Raw genomic sequence first — 12,971 nt, 5'->3', positions numbered from 1 at the left:
TTTATACAGTGTAGATTGGCCACCTCCCTCCAGCTCCCCCAGTGGCCCTTTGTCTCCCTCCCAGCCTCATGTCCTCTTGTTTTAGGTTTTATTGCTAACCTTCTGACTCCGGCTAGTGCTGCCCGCATGCACATGGATGTGTGAACATCACCAGGGCCTAGGCAACCCTACCAACAGCCACGCCCACAATGGAAGGGGACTCTCCCGCAGCAGCCAGCAACTGCTCACAGCTTCTCTGATAAGGGTGGGGCCTCAGGGTCTCTCCCTCATCCACACCGGAAAGTTGACAGAGCTGATTTGTGCAGGTGCACGAGTTGCATGCATCCGATCCCAACAGCTGTGCATTGTACGGAAGCCATGGCTTTGAAGCTTGCCTCTCATTCACCGGCTCTTACACCCTTTCCACCTTCTCTTCCCTGAAGTTCCCCGAGCCCTGGATGGTTGACATAGGTGACCATCTACAGCTGAGCGCTCAGAGTCACTTATACATGGCACACTGACCACTTACGAGTCTCTACATTGGCTACTACCCTCTGCAAAGAGAAGTATCTCTGGCCAAAAGTTGAGAGTAGTACAAATCTGTGGACACAAACACACCTATTTAGAATGCAGTTTGGCAATATGACCATTGACCAAAACAATAGTAGGTTTCTCCTGCTCCAGGGCCTGTGATATTCCCAGCTATTGGCTTTAGACCAGATTTACAGTGCTAGGGTGAAATCCCCCCATATGAAGCAGGCCTCATATCCAATCAGGAAGTGGTTGAGGAAATGATGTAATTTTATTTTAATTAACATTAATAATAATAATCTTCATACCACTATTGTTAGTAGATCAGTAGAGTCTGGTGCTGGGTGAGATCGTTGATGTCTTTTCTCTTCCAGCATCCTGTATAGTGACTTCTGGCACCATGCAAGCTGGCCAGCAGGCAGAGAATTTCCTGTGAGTTTGAGGTTGCTTTCTTTCCCTTCTTATCATAATGAAACTGGAGACTTGTTTCTTGCAAAAACAACCTGGCTTGTAGAGACAAGAATGATCTATTTTGACAACTTACCTGACAGGGATGGATATATTTGTGTAATGTTGGGCAGTTTTATTTTATTAGTTTGTTTTAGCACTGCACTGCGGATGCCTTTTTCTATGTTTGGACAGCTTGCAAACATGCTGCGAGCACTTGGGAAAATTCTCAGCTAATGTATTTTCTGTAACAAAATCTGATGCAGAGTTATTTCTTCTTTTCCACAGTTTCTAATTAAATTGTCTGATTTACTTTTACTTTTCGTTGTGGAGATGGTATATCTTTTCCAACCTGATGCTTTCCTTAAAGAAGAAAGATGGATGGTCTTAATGAAAGATATTTATTCTGTCGAGGTGTGCTAGTGAGTTTTCTCCATGCTGTGATGCAACTATTGATGAAAGAAACTTAACAAGGGAAGGGATCATTTTTGGTCACAGTTGGAGGGGAGAGTCCGTCATGGCAAAGTTGGTACTGGTGAGGGCATTTCAAGCTGTGGTGGCAGGGGTGTAAGATGTTTACTTATATAGTGTTGGGGGGTGTCTTTCTGTATATATGTTTCTCTTATTGATTGATGAATAAAACACTGATTGCCTAAAAGCCAGGCAAAAAACATAGGCAGGGCTACCAGACCAGGAGAAGGCTGGGGAGAGGAGGGCAGAAAACTGCCACCAAGAGACACCATGTGGATACCGGGAAGATAGGACACGCCAGGCGTTCTCTGGTAAGATAAGGCCATGTAGAAATACATAGATTAGTAGTTATGGGTAAACAATTAAGAGAGAGCTAGCCAGTAAGAAGCCCTAGCCATCAGCCAACAGTTATAAATTAAGTCTTTGTGTGTTTATTTGGGGCAAAGCAATTATGGGACCAGGCAGGACAGAAACCTCCATCTTCAATGTAGTGTTTGCATCAGGAAACAAAAGAGAGATGAACAGTGTGCCCAACTGGCCTCCTCCTTTCCCCCATTTTCATTCAGTCCGCAACCCTACTCTATGAGATGGTGCCATACACAGTGGGGGTAGGTTTTCCACTTCAGTCAAACCTTTGCAGAAATACGGTCATGGACATAGCTGGAGGTGTGTCTCTTAGTTGAGTCTACATTCATTTAAGTTAAGATGAAGATCAACCACCAGGAGTAGCCTAACAGAAGTCTTGGAAATACTGTATCAGTTAATCAGTTACTTTTCTGTTGATGTGAGAAAGACACCATAGCCAGGGTAACTCAGAAAAGGGAGTGTTTAAATTGGCTTCTAATCCTAGATGGTTTAGGTCCATGGTAATGGTTGAGTGAAGGGATGGCAGTGGTAACAGGTGAGATCTCACATCTTAAGCCGTAAACAGGAGGCAGAAAGTGCATACAGTGGGGATGGCAGGAGGCTTTTGAAACCTCAAGGCTTCCCCTCCTCCCATAAGGCCGCACCTGATCTTTCCCCAACAGTTCCACTCACCAAGTATTCAAACATATGAGCTGACAGGCTGAGTGTCCTTCAAACCACCATAAATGCTCATCTAGATTAGGATGGACTCAAACTCTATAGTCACTCGGCATCAAAGATGGGCACTGGATTCTGACTGGCATCGAAGCCAGGTTGGTTTAAACTATTCCATGGCATTTCAGCTAGAGCTTCTCTCACTGACCATGGGCATTTAAATATGCATGGACTGTGTTGCAGAATGGCGGTGACTCGCCTTATTAGGAAGCTGGTTATTTGCAAAGACAGTTACTGGCGAAGCTGGGCAGCTGCAATGTTGGTTAGTTGCAAAGGTGGGCAAAGCTGGATGGTTGCAAAGTGTCTAGTCGTCACTGTTCATCACACACAACTTTTAGGTATGAACCGAAAGGGACTCTAGTGTTTTTCTTCTCCTGGCCTTTTGTTTCTGTATCAGCTTGGCAAGAAGAAAGGTTGAGAGATGAAGCAAATCAGGCTGGGACATGATACAGAAACTTTGACTGCTGTATGATGAAGGTGATACGTTCTGGTGCCTCCGTGCCTGGGAGCAGCAGAAGGTCTGAGAAGCTATGGTGAATAGTTCAGAGCATCCGTCTGCACACCCAAGGACAGATATGAGGTTCTGTGTCCAGGGACAGAGGGCACGCCCAACAATCCCGCGTCATCAATTTTAATGTGACCATTGGAGGGCTGACACTAGGAAACTCTGGCATAGTCCACACTCTTTACAATCTCTAAGAACTTTCCACATATTATCTCTTTAGTCCATGCTTCCTATATCAGCCACGGATGTTGGTTACTGACTCACATAAATATTTTTGGGGAATCACACACAGGCAAGCCATACGACACCAGACCAGAGCTGCCCTTGAGGCAGATGGGTTGTACGGCAGTTCTAGATTCCTCAGGCCTAGCCTTTGCCCTGATAAAGCTATGACTTTTAAATTTGTGTTCCTGGGCTCAGGATGTCTGAGTGAACCAGCCTGAAGCACATGTATCCTTGTAGATTGGGGGATTGTTGGGGCATCTGGTCTGAAGTCCTTCCAAAGCTGTTTCCCTGCAACATCTGTGTACCATTGAGAGGAGAAGTCAGACACAGGTGTCCCATATAAGCTTTGTGAGGTGGGATGCATGATGTAACAGTTACATCTACAAGAGAACCATGAGACCCCTAGGGGTGAAATGAGTTGTGCAAACACAGACAGTCACATAGAGGAAGGAGTGCAAGTCATCATGGCTTCAGGTCCTTGCCTCCCCACTCAGAAGGAGAGATGAATTTTCTATTCAGCACACTGCCTTCTCCTTTCTTACTTCAGGTGCCACTTGCTTCCCACGCATCCTCCACAGGAGGACCGTTGTTTGTCATTCCTGTTCCACTTCTGGACCCCCAACTTTCAAATGCCAATGTATTTTACCCAATGGATCTTAATATTAAAAAAAAATCGTTGCCATTTGGTGTTGTGGAACAAGTACTATCCCAGTTTTACCCACTGATTAGCATGTTGGGGATGGATCTGGATTCCACTGGAAGGAAAAGCCTGGAGGGAAATTGTGTGTGACTGTGGATTCATGGCCCCATTCTGATGATACTTAGAAATCAGTGAACCTTTAGGGCCAATGGCTAAAATAAACAGATAAACATGCACTTGATTGTTGGTAGGAAAAAGAGCCCACATTTTTGTTGCTTAGCTCCAGAATAAATCATTAATGGTACCTGGTATAATTTATATTCCCTGAAGGCTCTACATCTCTGGACCCAGTGAGAAATCACTCCATGATCTATTAGTGATGCCTGTTACTATTAGTGACGTCTATTAGTGAAGTCTGCTGTGAACACAGGAGTGGTGGTGTGTGTTGTGGGTCGGAGGACCCTGATTGAAATTCTCCATGCTCTTCTCCCAACCTCCCGTTTAAAATTTATCTCCCTTTCCTCCTCCCTACTTCCTCCTTTCCCTCCTTTCTTCCCCAGTTGGTATTGCAATGCAAAGAAAAAAGGAAATGGCTGAACTGTTTCTACATATGTAAGGCCAGTGTATAAAGCAGCTAAGAACTGGGTTACCGTAGGGGAGTAATGCAAGAGCCTCCAGTGTCTGCTGTGGTCCCAGGGCTCTGCTTTGGGGTCTGTCCATTGGGGGCCGATGTGTTAGCCACGGCCCACTTCCTGCTGTTCCCTGGAAACGCCCATCTCCCCTACTGTTTGCTTTGTTTCTTCCTAGTCCCTTAACGGATGTCTTGCACAGTTTTCAAGATCCTAGAGGTCCACTTTTACCCCCAACCCTCTCTACCACCCTCTTACATTATGTGAAAGAAACATAGTGTTGTTTTTTTTTTTTAAACTCCCATCATGGCTTTTAGAACTGCTCATCTGCATCCAGCCATGGAAGCTTCCATGTAGGTAGGTCTGTGCTTAATGAGGAAGTGAGACCCACTCAGTTAATTCTAGCAAAGGTGGGAATGCATTTAAACATTGGTTTTTATTTTGTTTTACAGGTGTTGACACCCCCCTGTGTGTGTCTGTTCTAACCTTTCTGGCCACCTTTCGTTTCTGTACAGTTGGGGCGGTGGTATCATTGCCTTCAGAGTTTCTGCAGTGAGGTAGTTTAAGGGATACACGGGCTTACAGTGGTACCCAGTGCAGAGCATGAACTCACTGAACATGACTGACTGCTTCACTGTAGCTATACCCTTCGAGGATAGTAGCACTCCTCTTCCTTGATCCTATGTCCCCATGACTGCCTCCAGGGAGGACTGCATCTGCTGCTCACTCAGATGCATTAGGAAGCGAACCTTCTGATTCTTGGCCCGATGCAGGGCATCTGAAAGGAGAATTAGCCATGGCTTTCTTCACAGTCTGAGAATGCTCAGTGTTGCCCCTCCTGCTTGTAGGAACTTGAATGCAATCAGCGTATCTCACATTGGCTGGCCAAAGAGCCCGACTTCTAACAGCCTTGACAATGCTCTTCACGGCTCAGTGACATCACTGGGAACTGGCTTCTGAGGTGACATTGCTGAAAGGCAGGAGGAAGTCGGGACAGCTGCAGCCTGGCTTCTCCTGGGGTGCGTGTCTTGGCCTGTTCCGGTGTGCGCTGGAAGCTTAGTTGGAAGAAGACTGCTTTATGCTAGAGAAACAGAGCCTGCTACTGAGAGACCGCATGTTAGGATGTGACGTCCTTGCCTCCGGTCCCTACAAGGACTCACAACCTGAACTCGTGGACAATGCAGCTTTCACCTGACTGGGATTGTGCCCCACGACACATTTCATGTTTATTCTCCGATGGCCTTGTTTCTTGTTTGGCTTCCTAATTGCTGTGCAGCGGAGACTCCTGGATTTGGTGTTCTCTCTGGCCTTTGGGAGTTATCCCTTTACTTCATCTTCCATGTCAGCTCTCTGGACTTGTATCCTCTAGCCCCATGAGTCTCTCTGGACACCCCAAACCTCAAGGTGCTCTGTTTAGTCAGCTTCCTCATGCAGTGAGCTGCCAAACGGGGAGCTGATCTGTGACATCTTCTCAGTTTGTAACTGACGATTGGGTGAATGAGAGAATCAAGCATAGATGGTCATTTCTGTTTGTTTCTACTGAATGAGCTTACTCAAGCATGAGAGAGTGAGGAGAGATAGGGAACAGGCTTCAAATATTGTTCTACAGTAGCACTTTTTTATGGTTAATTTGTTTAAAATTAATTTTTATTTAAAGTTAAAACAATCTTAGTTTACATACCAATCCCAGTTCCCTCTCTCTCCCATCCTCCCATGGCCTCTACTGACCCCCTCCCATCCACTCCCCAGGGAGCATGAGACCTTCTATGAGGGCTCATCAAAGTCTGTCATATCATTTGGAGCAGGGCCTAGACCTTCCCTCATGTATCTAGGCTAAGAGAGTGTCTGTCAATAGGGAATGTGCTCCCAAAACCCTTTTGTGCACTAGGGATAAATACTGGCTCTACTACCAGAGGCCCCATAAACTGCCCAGGACCCCAACTGACACCCATGTCCAGGGGGCCTGGTTAGGTCCTATGCTGGTTCCGAAGCTGTCAGACTGGCGTCCATGGGCTCCCCCTTGCTCAGGTCAGCTGTTTCTGTGGGTTTCTGCAACCTGGTCTTGACCCCTTTGTTCATCACTCCTCCCTCTCTACAACTGGATTTCGGGAGTTTGGCTCAGTGCTTAGTTTCTAATCTCTGCTTCTGCTTCCAGCAGCTTCCAGTAGCACGTTATCTCTGTTTTTGGAAGCAAGTCTTTACTGGTGATGAGAGGGACAAAGACTATCTGTTATCTTGACCTTCCTCCCTTTGGGGATATTGAGTTTTTTTTTTTATGGCAGATTTTGAAAGCTACTGTCCTTAAAAAGATAGAACTGTTCTATAAAGAATTGAGAGGAAGGACCATGCTACAAACAGGCTCCTATCCCCTTGCTATCTGTGGCTGGTAGATTGTGTTGCATCTGCATGTGGGGCTGACTGCCCTGCTGTTCTGTTACAGCAAGCTTTCATCACCAAGGCGATCTTACATGGTATGCGCATGCTCACGCTCACTTCTATTTTGGAGGGGAGGAAATGGAGGCATAGGGAGTTAGGTGACTTGCCCATGGGTCCTGTGATTGTGGAGTCAATCCTTGGGTTGCCTGCTGAACACGGAGCAGTTCCATAGAGCCAAGCCGCCGGGGTCTGCTGGCAGGAGGATCCGCCGTCCGCAGCAGTGGGTTTCGATGCCCAGTGCACCAAGCCTTCCCCAGGTGCGGTATGTTACCCTCACTGCACCACCAAGACGAGGGCTATGGCATCTGTACTATCTAAGCTCTACATACTCCTCGGTGGGATAACCAAACAAGCTGCTACCCGTAAGAGGGTCAAATAGAAAAAAACCCTCAAATCTGGTCCAGCTTTTCTCTTCTTTTTTTTTTTTTTTTTTTTTTTTTTTGGTTTTACGAGACAGGGTTTCTCTGTTTTGGAGGCTGTCGGTCCAGCCTGGCCTCGAACTCACAGAGATCTGCCTGTCTCTGCCTCCCGAGTGCTGGGATTAAAGGCGTGCGCCAGGGTCTCAACTTCCTAATTCTGCAACCCTTTAATACGGTGACTCATGCTGTGTTGCTGACCATCCCTCCACCCCCGAGATAAAATTATGCCATTAGTACTTCGTAGCTGTAATTTTGCTACTGCTATGAATTGTAATATAAATACCTAATATACAGGATATCTGATATGCAGCCCCCAAAGAGGTCATGACCTACAGGTTGAGAACCGCTGCTCCAGATGAATCCAGGAGGGTATCCGACACTTTCCCGATCTGGTCCATTTCTGCCTATGACTTGAGTGAAATGCAACCCTGTCTCACAGATTCCCAATGCGCAGGACGGACTTGAGAATGAGCAGCCCAGTGGAAAGTCTGCTGCTTCTCCCAGGGGACCACTCAGAACCTTGAGAATCATCTCCAGCGAGCCTGTCTGAGGATGGAGTCCACTGGTGAAGAGTACGACCTCCCTCACTGCCCTTCCTTCTGCACAAACGCTCCTCCTATGTGTTGTAGTTCTGGTTGTGGTGACAAATTCCCTGACAGTAGCACGTTACGAGAAGGGTTTGCTCTGGCTCACAGTTTGGAGGGTACAGTCCATCAATGTTTGGGAAAGTTCATGGTTGTAGCACTGTGTGGCACTGGCTTCTCACATTGTGGACAACCTGGAAGCAGAGTGTTCAGGCTGTAACTACAAGTGTGCATCACTTCCAAAGGTCCACCCTGGTGACATACTTCCCAGAGCCACACTCTACCTCCTAAGGTGCCCACAGACATCAATATTGCACTACATGTTATAGACCTAGTGTCCAAAACATGAACCTGTTGTGGAATACTCAGATTCAAACCACAACATTCTATTTGAACACCCCTATGTGTTCCCATTTTCCAGTAACTCTGAGTCATAACTCTTAGCTTAGCATCATTAGCTATCATCTTACTGGTAGTCCATCTACACAGAACACATATTCACAGGCTGGATGCATGCTATGGGCTTCTCACAGAGGGGCTGATCCTTCCAGCATTCCTAGCGATTAGTGCCACTGTTGTTAGCATCCTTAGCAAGGCAGACCCCTTCCTTCATCCCTGGCTACATACTCTTTGTATTCCTTGTGTTAAAAGTATCTCTTCTTTGTACAGTTACAGCACAGATCTTTCTTTAGGATCGCCCTGATTTTTTTTTTTTGGTCTCCTTTTCCTCTAGAGTCTAAGATCAATGCAACTAATGCCTCCTGCATGGTTTATGATCATAAGGACATAGTTCTTACCATACAGTCGGTGCTCAATAACTATTTGTTGAATAGATGGTTAAGGCTAAGATTCTGGTATGCGCGTCTTGAAAACATACCAAAGCTTCTCCAACCGTAGCTCTGTGCCTGCTTCCCCAGGCTGTGTGCCCGCATCATCCGTCCAGGAACTGTTTCCCCTTCATTAGCTTTTAACATGTCTTCTAGGCTTTTGCCTGTGCATTTCCCCACATGAACACCTCCCCTTTCTTGATTCTATTTGCTCCTCTTTTCATTTCAAATTAGAGTCAATGTTGACCTATCTATGTGGCTTCGCTTGATTGTCTTCTGCCTGAGGACATCTACTTCAGAGCCTATGGCACTGGTCTGTTTTCCCTTGAGACCTGTTTCTTGCCAACTTTAAGGAGAAGGGATGTTGCTAACTAGCAACTGATCACTTTGCAAGTGGGAAGGGACCTTTTGATTGTGTTCGGTTTAGACCAATGAGATAAGACTTTTGACTAAACTTTGGAAGTGTCCTTTAAAGGAGAAGGCATATATTTCTTCTTTTCTTTTTCTCTATGGTCAAAGGTGTAGATTGGAGCTTCAGCAAGGCACCAAATGCCCTGAGAATCAGAGCTATGCTAAGTGGTAGGGATGGAATTCACTAGAAGAAGCCCAGGTCTTAGACAAGTTCATGTTGCTCTGTCACCATCCCGAAGCTGTGTATTTGTAACTTCTTTTATGTTCCCGAGCAATATGCATATTTTTTCTTGGCTTCTCTACTGTATGAAGCCAGTCTCCATCCCATCTGACAGTCTGGCCCAAGGGAAGCTCCACACATGTTGGGAAGTCCAAAGAAACTGGCTAGTACTGGCGAGATGCTCAGAGGGTGAGGGAGCTTCTTGGTAACTCCTGGAATTCACATTCTTTATTCTTCACATATCCCCCCACTCCACCCACTCTAATTCTAACAATAGATGCAATTTTCAAAAATTAAAAAATAAAAGAAATTGGGTGATGACAGATTGAGGCAAAGTCATCATGATTTAAAAGATGCTTAAGTAATAAACTACTATAGATATTTAAAAAATCGGTAAGCACACATGCTTCCTGTTCTAGACTCTAGACTCAGTTGCATGTGAATTGTTTGCATATCCAGCGTAAAGTCACATTACTTTTCTGGATCTCATTTTCTTTCTTGGGATGGCTGTTGAGCAGATGAGACTAGATCATCACTCTTAAAAGATTATGCCACTGATCTACTTCCTAAGACAAGAATGGATAAAGAGAGAAAAATGGACCCAAGCAAAAAAATGCCTTGGGTAGAGGAAGCTCTCAGACTTTTATATAGTTCTTCAGTGCCATGATCCTTGTCCTCACCTATATTTTTCTGCCTGAGTTTTCTTCAGTCTGTCAGCACAGATGAGAGGAAGCTGGGCGATTTTAGTGGGAACAAATTTTGGTCTGACCCTGCTATTCAATCTTTAGATGCCTCTGTGATCTTACAGTCTGATATCGCTCTCCTGGTTAGCTTTGGATTTCATCTCTGTTAAGTCCAATAAAAAAGTCCCATTCCTAAAAATCTTCTTCCTCTAATAAGCTCCTGACAAAGGCCACACTGTCATGGCCACCAGACTGTTTACAAGTGTCTCTTCCTATACAGACCCATCACACAAGGCCTTTTCTTTCTTTCCTCTTTTTTTTCCTTGAGCTAGGGCCTCACTCTGTAGGTTTGGCTAGCTTTGAACTCACAGAGGTCGGCAAGCCTTTGCCTTTTGACTGCTGGGATTAAAGGCATATGCCGCTATGCCTGGCCTAAGATCTCTTGCTTTTTACAAGTCTTTTGGTCTTTACTTCAGCCAACCTAAATCTGCCCCCATCTCTGTCTTTAAACTGTAAACAGCTGGAGGTATAATAGGAGGACAGACAGCAGAAGAAAAGTGTAATATTCTGAGGTTAAAGCAATCGTCCCTGATTCAGATCCTTAGTTGAAACTCTTGAGTCATGAGTTCTAGATTTCTTTGTACTTGAAATGGCCCCATCCTTGTTTATGGACCACAGAGTCTACAGGATGACAAAACACCCCATTCCTACTCTCATTTTCATTGTCTCCACAGAAACACAGTGACAAGCCAAGCCTGCTCTCCTTTCTTCTGAAGTGAGTAATATCTCACAAATTGTTTTCAGTAGTAGGCCACCTTTACTGGTGAATTAATGTTGGTCCCCAACCACACTTGATGTCTTTGGTGTCCATCAGTGAAGTGTGTTTTTCTCCGGTCAGGATGTATGTCTCATGTCATGTTGAGTAGTGGTGTCCACCTATGGATTATCGTAGCCAATAAAAAAAGAAATGTAACCCCAAAGAAATTCTTAGATGACACTCCTCATTGTAATATTGTATCCTTTACAATTTAGGTTTTTAAGGACTTTGTTTTCCCAATGGAAAAAAAGAACCCTTGGGAGAGGTTTTAGGTGAGTGAGTTCTGAAGGTGTGAACTTTCTTGTGAATAGGAATTAAGAAATCTAACATGCCAGTGATGGAAAAAGCCTGGGATCCAGAATCAGCCTTAGGTTCAAAGTTCAGCTTCTGCTTTCATCCTTGGGAAAATCCTATAGATTTTTCCAACTTTGCATAGTAAAGAATGAAAATTGAATGGAAATGAGAATCTGCTTAGCACCCAGATCATGGCTGTGCTTCAGTAGGAGTATAGCCTTGGTATAGGCAAGTGCTTTACCATTGTATCTTGTGCCCAACTCAGGAATATGACTTTGGGACAGGAATCTTAGCTCCGAAGCCTACTCTTCTCTGTAGACTAGACCATCTTGGGAAATTCCTTGACTGCCAGATGTTCATTTATTCCTCTATTCAATGGTGTTAATAATAATTTCTACCATAGAGGGGGTTATGTTAAGAGAAACATGGATGAATGTCTCATGATAAGTATAGACAATTAGTACAATCACTATGATTGATAGTAACGACTTCCTTTCATATCCTACGCTATGACTGCTCATACCTGCAAGCTAACAGTACCTATCTCTCCAGGTCTCAGTTTCCCTTAGTAGGCATCAATCACCTTTTCCTCCTTAATTTCGGGTCGGTGGGGCTAGCAATGTTCCGAGTTACATTCTGATTTCCACCTGTTAGCAGAAGTGTGCATGTTCACATCCACACCCTTCCATTGTATAGACCACACGTAGATGTGTGATAACTGCACACTAATACCCTTCTCACAGTATAGACCACACATAGATGAGTGATGACTACACACCCATACCCTTCCCACAATATAGACCACAAAATCATTCTGTAAATGGCTCTGCATACAACCTATACAGTGATATATAGTGGCTTTGGCACTGATCTCCCCACCTGTAGATCTGTAGATTTCCTTTCTTAAGAGTATTTCTTTTTGGGTGGGAGTGTAGCCTTTAACTTTCAGCAAAGTGGCAGGATACAAGATTAACTAAAAAAAATCAGTAGCCCTACTATATATAGACAATAAATGGGCTGAGAAAGAAATCAGAGAAACTTCACCCTTTACAATAGCCACAAACAACATAAAATATCTTGGGGGTAACTCTAACCAAACAGGTGAAAGACCTGTATGACAAGAACTTTGAGTCTTTAAAGAAAGAAATTAAAGAAGATACCAGAAAATGGAAAGATCTCCCATGCTCTTGGATAGGTAGGATCAACACAGTAAAAATGGCAATCTTACCAAAAGCAATCTACAGATTCAATGCAATCCCTATCAAAATTCCAGAACAATTCTTTACAGATCTTGAAAGGACAGTTCTCAACTTTATATGGAAAAACAAAAGACCCAGGATAGCCAATACAACCCTGTACAATAAAGGCACTTCAGGAGGCATCACCATCCCAGACTTCAAACTCTATTATAGAGCTATGGTAATGAACACAGCTTGGTATTGGCACAAAAATAGACAGGTAGACCAATGGAATAGAATTGAAAAAGCCTGGATATTAACCCACACACTTATGAACACCTGATTTTTCACAAAGAAGATAAAATTATACAATGGAAAAAAAGCATCTTCAACAAATGGTGCTGGCATAACTGGATGCTGGCATGTAGAAGACTGCAGATAGATCCATGTCTATCACCATGCACAAAACTTAAGTCCAAATGGATCAAAGACCTCAACATAAATCCAGCCACACTGAGCATCTTAGAAGATAAAGTGGGAGGTACCCTTGAATGAATTGGTACAGGAGACAGCTTCCTGAACATAACACCGGTAA

The 12,971-nt window shown here is 44.5% G+C and overlaps 1 long non-coding RNA gene across 8 annotated transcripts in view; it reads left to right on the top strand.

The window, feature by feature from the left end:
* The window catches only part of LOC121133655, a 64,602-nt gene that overhangs the window by 12,252 nt on the left and 39,379 nt on the right, over positions 1–12,971 (top strand). For 6 of the 8 annotated variants that reach the window (XR_005870596.1, XR_005870598.1, XR_005870600.1 and 3 more), the window contains one exon: positions 885–942. This is a non-coding gene — a long non-coding RNA (uncharacterized LOC121133655). Of the gene's footprint in view, positions 1–85; positions 943–12,971 lie in introns of all 8 variants that reach the window. The other 2 variants (XR_005870599.1, XR_005870595.1) reach the window with 1 other exon arrangement.

The sequence above is a fragment of the Mesocricetus auratus genome, unplaced genomic scaffold, assembly GCF_017639785.1.
Source record: "Mesocricetus auratus isolate SY011 unplaced genomic scaffold, BCM_Maur_2.0 Super-Scaffold_100023, whole genome shotgun sequence".
Classification (NCBI taxonomy): Eukaryota; Metazoa; Chordata; class Mammalia; order Rodentia; family Cricetidae; genus Mesocricetus; species Mesocricetus auratus.
The sequence above is the reverse complement of the archived record's forward strand: the minus strand, read 5'-3'. Positions and strand labels throughout refer to the sequence as shown.